This window comes from Canis lupus, chromosome 7 (assembly GCF_003254725.2).
Source record: "Canis lupus dingo isolate Sandy chromosome 7, ASM325472v2, whole genome shotgun sequence".
In the NCBI taxonomy this organism is placed as follows: Eukaryota; Metazoa; Chordata; class Mammalia; order Carnivora; family Canidae; genus Canis; species Canis lupus.
Genome location: NC_064249.1, coordinates 57,900,268 through 57,909,573, shown reverse-complemented (window position 1 = coordinate 57,909,573; position 9,306 = coordinate 57,900,268).

The following is a 9,306-nucleotide window of genomic DNA, read 5'->3' as shown; positions in this document are numbered from 1 at the left end:
ATCTTTCTCCCGCCCAGTTTCCAACCATGTTGTTCTCAGAACAGCATCTCATGCCATGCAGCTGCGAGCATATTTAAACATTTTCTCTCTCTTCTCCCAACCTGCATTCTGTCCTTTCTAGGACCAACATGTCTCATCTCAGCGGAGCTCTCCACCCCTCTCAGCCCAACCCAGAGTCTGAGCACAGGTTGCTGCATGATCTGGGGCTTCTCCACCTCCACCCTGTTTTACCTCTCCACCCACCACCCCTGTTCCCCCCTCCCAGTCTACACCTGGAGGCAATAGCCAGCTCTCCCAAACTACTTAGACCTTTATCTTCACTCTGCATCCAGAGAGCCAGTTTTACTGCTTATTGTTCACTGGAGGGGAAACAAAACAAAACAAAACTGAGGCAGCACTCATATAGCTTTTCGGAGGCAGTGACAGAGGAATTCAGATGCTCCAGAAGAGTGACTTTCAATTTCCCCCCTTTTTAAACCATAACCCATCATGAGAAATGCATTTTACACTCTGATCCAGTGCATACACATATCAACTGAAGAAAAAGCATTCAATTCATACAACACACTAGAGAAAGAACAGGATGTACCCAACTGTGTAACACAGAGAATTAACTCAAGTGAACAAGTACATATTCACAAAAACTGTAAACTTTATGGCATGCATCAACTCTTTATTATGCACATTTCTATGTTGTAGTGATACTGTTATACTGACACTGATGCAGCACGTGCTCTGTACTTAGCACGTATATTAAATCACTTAATTCCCCTAACACTGTAAGTAGGTCCTGTATCCTTATTTTATCAATAGTGAAACTGAGGCCTGGAGAGGTAAACTAACTTTCCCAAGGTCACATGGATAGGAAATGACTGGACCGGAATTTAAATCCAGGCTGCCACACTCTGGGACAACTACTCTCCCCTGCTACATTTAGACATGTAACTTACATCACCCCATAGGGTTCACAAATTAAAGTATATTGTGACTTAAGGGTCTTTATAGGTTATCATCATCAATGTGATTCTGCTTCCATTCACTTACTTTATAATCTTACTCCCTGTAAAATGAAATTGACAGACACATTTTTTTTCAAGTTTTGAAGATGGCTATCTTAATGCAATAAATTAATGTCAAGAATTAATATAATATGTCTAGTTAAATATAAAACACTTTTAATAAGTTACATTTCTAGATTTAAGGACAGTCTGATATCATGAGCAGAATACAAAACATTCTCAGTAGTAATTTACTCATACATCTTTTCATTTTTCTTTTAAACAAAAAGGGGAAGATGTATACATTAATGCTATTACTAAGAATTAAATAAAAACTAGAAAATCTACTCCTACAAGACCATAACCATGTGCTAGTGACCAAGCAATCTTAAAATCACAAACACTGGAAAACTTAACACAAACTGATTTCTTTTACTTAAAAGAAAAAAATACCAAAATTTGGGACCTATATTTTAATTATTGATCCTATTTTTCAATTATTGGCTTAAGTTTCCATTCTTTTTATAATTGTGAAGACTATACAACTCATTTTGGTCCATTTAATTCTAGAAATGCTTGAATAATGTATATATCTACTATCCCGATTGTCATGTTAGTGTAGAGTAATTTCAATCTTATATATGAATGCTTTTTTTTTGTCAATTAAAATGGCTGTGTTTATGAAATCTCACATTGAGAAGCTAAGCCAGTGTGGAAGAAAGCTCTACAGGAGGCAGAAGACCTGAGCTAACCTTAGACAAGTCTTTTTTTTGCCAGATTTGATTATTCTAAAACATATTGAGTACATACTCTATGGTAAATTCTGGGATATAAAAAGTAGTAATCTGCAATCATATTGCATAGAAAGGTTTACTACACAAAAGTCATCTGGGAATGAACTGACAAAAACTAATTCTGCAGCTTTATTTAATGCAATTCTAAAGTTTTCTTTCTTTTAAGTTTATAACAAAATGTATTTATTACAAAATATTTATTTCCCAGAATCACAAACTAGTAGAAGTAGGAGCATTATCTACCTACCAGAACATTTCTACTTTGTGGAGAAAAGCTTTGAGACCCAAAGATATGGCAACTTAAGCTCAATGTAAAATTTATTTCAAAAGGTTTGGTAGGAAGGCTTTAAAAACATTAACTGCAACTTTCCTTGAACATTGCCAAGAAAAACCCATTTTTCATGTTACAAATTTTAAAATGGCACTTAAGAAAGTCAGTTGATCTTCTAAATGTTTCCATGTCTTTGAAGTATTCAAAGTGCTTTGTCTTCAAACTAAGTTCTGTGTTAGATGGTACAGAGAAATAACAGGGCCACTGTAAAGTTACACTAATGGGTCACGCCTACTTTCTCTCTCTCTCTCTCTCTCTCTCTCTCTCTCCTCACACACACACACACACACACACACACACACACAAAACAAGTTTAACCAGTTCTTGCTGAGAACATACATTTACTAGACCTATTAATTTAGGAAAATAATAGTAATATTGTTATAAAGCAACTGTAGTAGGTGGTAAGATAATGAAATAGCAATGGACATGGGACAATGGTCAAATCTCTCCTGAATTTCACAAGTTATATTCCAACACAACATGTCCATGAGTGTGAGGTAGCATTTATGGTTTTGTTTCTATCTGGGAGGTATCTCTAAAAGAACAGATATGCCATTAGGCAGTAAAAGTCCATTGAGCTTCTAGGAGTGACTCGAATTTCAAATCCTTCTGAAATTAAGGGTTTACCATTTAAATCAAATATTCACGTCATCTTAGAGAATGTGGCAACCATATATCACTACTGATCCCACTACTGCTTTCAGGTGGGGATCTGGGAAACTGCGGCATATATCAACCTCACAATTTATCAACTGTCAGAGTTCAGAAAGGTCATTACCTGGCTAGACTCTGCAAATTCCATCTTGATGTGTTAATGGCCCCTAGTAAGCGATAGTCCCTTAATTAAGTCTATGTGAAGTTACTTTGAGAAGATGGATAAACCGTCACAATCTACTCATCTGTTCGTTGCTGGCAAATATTGGCTGGTTCAAGACATAACCCCAGACCACAGAAGCATCCACTTATCTTTTAGCAAGTTTTGATAATCTTTAGTTTTAAGTGCTAAAATTTCCTGAAATTCAAGGACAATAAACTATATACAAGATTCTTAAATACAAAAATGTTTCAAAAGATGGTGAATGATGCATTTTATAATGTTTGCAAAATGAATGTTTCATTTAAAATACACTAAATTTAGGAGTGAGGGAGGTTTTCAAGTACTTTCATTAACTTTGACATTCTCTGGTCTTCTACCTCTGCATATAGGGCAGATAACCACACTAGCAGAATTTCTGATTTTATATTTGTTTTTATTTCAGTATTTGCTCTGTTACTAATCCTGAATATAAAACAATACTATTAGGTATTATTTCAATACATTTATCAATTTTTGAACTTTGGGAAGTTTAAAAGTATTTAACAATTTCACATCAACCATCTGAAGTAAAAGGGTAATTTAAGCATCAAGTCGAAGAGTCAATTAAAGGAAAGATCTTTCCAATTTTTGTAGTAAAAACATTTTTGCTACACCCATTTTTTTTCCTGCATTCATACTTGAAGACCATATTATCTGTTGGAGCCAATAACATTTTATTTGAAGCATTAACAACTTTATGTAAAAATTAATGAGAAAGTAGTTTAATTGCACAGAAATATATTATCCATGTATTTTATTAAATGATTGCTCTCACAAATATTTATCAGGTTGTAGTGCAATATTCTGTGGAATACACAGCATCTAGTTGTAGGTACTCAACATATACTAGTGGAATAAATGAAAAAATAATTTTAAATCTCAAAACTCTTGGAAAATTCCTTGTGGTTAAAAAAAACCTAATATTAATGAATTACTCATTATGTGTTTCAAGATAAATATGTCAGGCTCATTCATGTTAATAGTTTAAATGGTCAGTGGTTCTCAGGTGATTTCTATTTTTAAAGCATTGGCTGTTCCTTTTAAATATTTAGGTGGCTTGTATTTATATAAAAACTTTTTATTAGATTATACTACTAGCTTATACTATTAATATCTGTCAAGAAAATACTCAAAAAAAAAAGAAAATACTCAATGATTAAAGTAACAATTTAATTTATATTTTATTACTTTTATTTTACAAATAGAATCATTTTTATAAATATCTGATAATTTGAATAAATATTTAGAAATATTACTAATTATTTAGTAAATAGATAATATATAAATTTGGATCTACCAATTAGTTTACAGACTATGATGGATAATATAAGATATCAGAGGCTCCTTGCAATAATTTCAATTTGCCAAGTTCCTGGCTTACAGGTTGGGCTGCGCTGATCAGAGGAAAATAAATAATATAAATACAAATACAAAATAGTACTGTAATTTTCTCTACAAGGGCATCATGCTCTCTGAACTGTGACTTCCGTACAAATATCTTGGATCTCCAACCCCTAACATGGCACTTGACACATAATAAAAATTCAATCTGCATTTATTGCATGAACAAAGAAGTTACTGAATTTCACTCTCAGGTTTCTATAAATTCATTATCCATCACTCTCTCAAAGTACACCACTGACAGGATGTTTTTGTTTTAATAAATGATGGGTATTTTTAAACCAAATGAGGGTTTGCTAGGGTCTGAGTGTGGGTGGAGGAGGGGGCATTTTGAGGAGCAAGTGGGATCCCTGCTGCAGCATGAATCATACCATGGGCCATACTGTGGATCATACTATGCTGGTACTGTACATCCTGCCTCAGAACAAAGCAGGTTTCTGGAAAATGTTTTCTTTAAAGAGTCATGAACTGCTAAAGGTGAAAATGCTTTTCACAAAGAACTAGGCTTGGAGGAACCCTGGCCCAAGCAGGGTTTTACATATAATGTCTTACTCAAAACCAAAGAGCCCTTATTTCTAGAATTAGTGAGAAAGGCTCCTAGACATTTTACACTGGGATATCTAGCTCCAGTTCCAAAAGTCTTCATGGCAAGCAAAAGGCAATGAGAGGACAATCTTTAGTATACTGTGAAGGGTCTGCAGAAAAGACATACACCCCAATACATACACATGAACCAACTTGTGCACACACACACACACACACACAGAGGGAATGAGGTCATCCTCTGGAAAGAAGATAGGCAACAAGAATAAATTGTTAGACAAACGTTTGGAGAGGAATACCTAGCATTTAAGACAGTTGTTTTGGATTCCATTACATACATAAAATGAACACGAAACTTTCCCATCAGAAGCCTCATTTTCAACTTGTGCTGAGGAGGAACAGCTTATTATGGGGCATCCTACAATGCTTTGCACATGAGTAACGTAAACTGACTGTTAAACAAATAGCAGGGAAGTAGCACTTGGCCTTCAGAAAATACTTCTGATGAGGGCTCATCTAAACAAGCAAGTGATGGCTGCAAAGGCACCTGCTAGGGTGTGTCTTGAGGAGGAAATGGTGGAGAAAAGAGAGAATGATAACCCTGCGGCATGACATCCTTGTAAGGCCCTTTGCAACCTACTCAACAGCAGGAAAAGGAAGTTCACCTGAATTTGCCCTTGGATTTAAATAAAACATGGTTGGTCACAGTAGAGCTATCTCCAAGAACAATCCTGTCAGATCCTACCTCTTTCACCTCTACAGGTTTAGGCTTATTGTGACTTTGGTACAAATTCCCTCTAGAACAATGGACTTCCCTTGCCCATATCTTTCTGCATCTCCAGATATCCTCCATATCCCATTAAGATTCATCTCTATGAAGATTTTTCTCACTCTTTTTTTTTAAGACGTATTTATCTTAGAGAGAGAGAGAGAGAGAGTAAGATCATGGAGGGGGAGGAGCAGAAGGAGAACAGAGAGTCTCAAGCAGACTCCACACTGAGCACAGGGCCCGATCCAGGGCTCGATCCCAACACCCTAAGATCCCGAAAACCAAGAGTTGGACGTTCAACCAACTGTAACACCCAGGAGCCCCAAGACTCCTCTCACTCTTTAAAGCAGATTAGTGTTTTCTCTCTAGAATTTTTTCTTTTTTTTAAACTTAAATTCAGTTAATTAACATATAGTGTATTATTACTTTCAGAGGTAGAGTTCAGTGATTCATTAGTCTCATATAATACCCAGTGCTCATTATACAAACTGTAATCACAGAAGTTGTGGTGCAAAATTTTAATTTATTTTTTTACCTGCATATAAAAAAAAACACTGAGTGTTAGTTAACAGCACACATATCTCACTTATATTCTTATCCTCAAATCCTAGCCCAATGTGAGCTCAATAATTCTTGTTAATGCTTCACTGCCCATGAGTGTAACTCTCCCTGAATTCCTGGAAGACTCCTCTGAGGGTGCCCAAGTTGTGACTGATCACCCTTCTTGCTGGTCAGGAGGTTACCACTATCTCTTTCTCCTCCATGTTCTCAAGGAATCTTGAAACAACATCCTTATCATCTTCTTCAGAATTCTTAGATAGTGAGGCTTGGGTTGAATGAGGCAGAAATTGTTCAGGGAGAGAGAAGAAGAGTTACTTAGGTATTTCTAATAAAATAAAGCCCATGAGACTATATGCTAGGATTTGCAAAACTGTTATCACAGGCTCAAATGACTCCCTGAAGCTCAAAGGGACTCAGATGAGACCATTCATAACATGGCTCCTGCTGATCCCCTTGGTTTTGTCTCTCAGACTTCCCTCCTTATACTTCATTGCTATCAAACTACTTGAAGACCCACCAATACATCATGATTTCTCATACCCTATTTTAATTCCCACAAACCCTTGCCTATTAAACAGACTTCGTTATCTTCATTTTTCAAATGAGGAAACTGAAACTCATAGGCATTGACTAATCTAGCCAAGGTCACACAATGGAAGGTCAGAATTTGATCTAAGTTTGTCCTTTAAGTCAAGCAATTTCTCTTATTTAACAGAAGCATTCGGGTTGTTCTTCATTGTGGATAATGTCAGAAACTGGCACTAACAGTTTAAGTAATAGGATACTCCCTAGATCTTTGTGTCTCTGTAATTTGTGATTCACACATCAAGACAACCTAGGAATAACATCTTTCTTAGTAAGTTTCTATGTCTAAGGTTCTCAAACTTTAAGAGACATCCAATCTACTTTGGGTACTAACTAATATATAATTTTCTGGGCCACATAAAAAATATGGATTTAGTAAATGTAAGATAAGACTTAAGAATTAACTTTAAGATCCTTTTGAAAAACAATTTTTCCACCTATTTCTTTTTATTGTGCAGGGCACTTATTACCATGAAATTTAATACCTCTGAATGCAAGTAAATATGTTTGATTGCAAAAACTTACATTAAGAATCTAGTTACTCGATATTAGTCTGAGAGGAGTTGATGATATAATATTGACACAAGAATCCTGATAGAATTGGGTGTTTCTCTTATCTTTACTTCTTTATCAATATCTCTGAATATATGCAGAGTTTTCTGCTCCCTGACTCTAAATCCACAATTCTGTGACTCACGATATACAAGTCTGACTGCTTGGATGTGCGTTTCCAGAGGTTAGTCATCAGCATTTCATAGTACTTACTAGATTATATCACAGAATTCTGATGATGTTTGCAGTTGCTCAAGCTGAAAAACCCTCCCAAGAACCAGAAACATGTTTTAAAAACCTGTTCCTAAGTTTCTTGCTGTAACTCTGGCATAATTGCCAAAAAATATGCATTGCTCATGGACTGTAACTGAAAACTTATTCTTGAAATGCCCAACAGTAGAACATTTTTTTTAAATCACTGCTTGATTTTAAGTGATGAGGAAGTAGATACAACAAATACTGATTATTTTTCAAGAAGTTGCCACGAAGTCAAATTTACATAGAAGTAACTGTAAGACATCAAGTCTAAAAAATGCTGTAAAAATTAAGGTGGCAGGGCAGCCCGGGTGGCTCAGCGCTGGGTTTAGCGCCATCTTCTTCCCAGGGCGTGATCCTGGAGACCCGGAATCTAGTCCCACGTTGGGCTCCCTGCATGGAGCCTGCTTCTCCCTCTGCTTGTGTCTCTGCCTCTCTCTCTCTCTCTTTCTCCTTCTTCTTCTTCTTCTTCTTCTTCTTCTTCTTTTCTTCTTTTCTTCTTCTCTCTCTCTCTCATGAATAAATAAAATCTTTAAAAAAATTAAGGTGGCAGAATTTCTAAAAAATGGGGCTTTAATTCAATTTAACTTAAAACATATATTAGGCATATATGGATTCTCAGGAATCTCTAGGAGAGCAGAGGGCAGGCATGACCCCTAATTTTAAAGAGCTTTTTCTCAGGAAGCATGTACGTAATATCTGGAGTACAATTCATACCATCCTAAGCATCAGTTTCTATGGTGACACCTAAGTTGCTATAGCCTCACTCTTTTGCTTCTAATACATATATCTTTGACCTTAATAAGATCCCTAGACTCCTATACCCTGCCTTTCTTCAGAACTAATCACTCAGGGGATCTGTTCCTCATTTCCCAGGACATACTCCATAGTCTATCTCTTTGGATAGTCTTGACAATATTCACCTTCATGTTATTCACAAATTCACCAGTAATCATCTGTTTCATCAAACCATCAAATTTGTCTACTTCTTACTATTTACCATCATCCTTTTAAATCTCTTAACAAAGTTTAAGACACACACTCTTTCTTTTTTTTTTTCAAGATTTTATCTATTCATGAGAATACACAGTGAGGAGAAAGAGAGAAAAAGAGAGAGAGAGAGAGAGAGAGAGGCAGAGACACAGGCAGAGGGAGAAGCAGTCTCCATGTAGGGAGCCTGATGTGGGACTCGATCTCGGGTCTCCAGGATCATGCCCTGGACAGAAGGCAGCGCTTAACCCGCTGAGCCACCCGGCCGCCCTTGAAACTCCTTTCTGTTTTCATTCATTTATTAACTAAAAATATTTATTGATCACTATCATGTATTAGATTCCAGTAATATAATTTTGATGAAAAAACAGCATGGTTCCTACTCTCATGAACCTAACAGTAGAGTGGTGAGGACAGAGAGTAACAATCACACAAACACATAAACTTGTAACTATGATAGCTGCAAAGGAGATATACAAGGTCCTCACTTTTGTTCCCCTTTACCCTAAAAGCCATTAAAAGCTTCTATAAGAGATTGATTTGTTTAGGTTTGCTCATGGAAATATCTTTTTTTCCAGCAATAGTGTAGTAGACATATTAGAGGCTAGCCAGAATGGGATACAGAGCTGTTAGGAAGTTACAACAGCCATCTCAGGTAAAAGGCACCA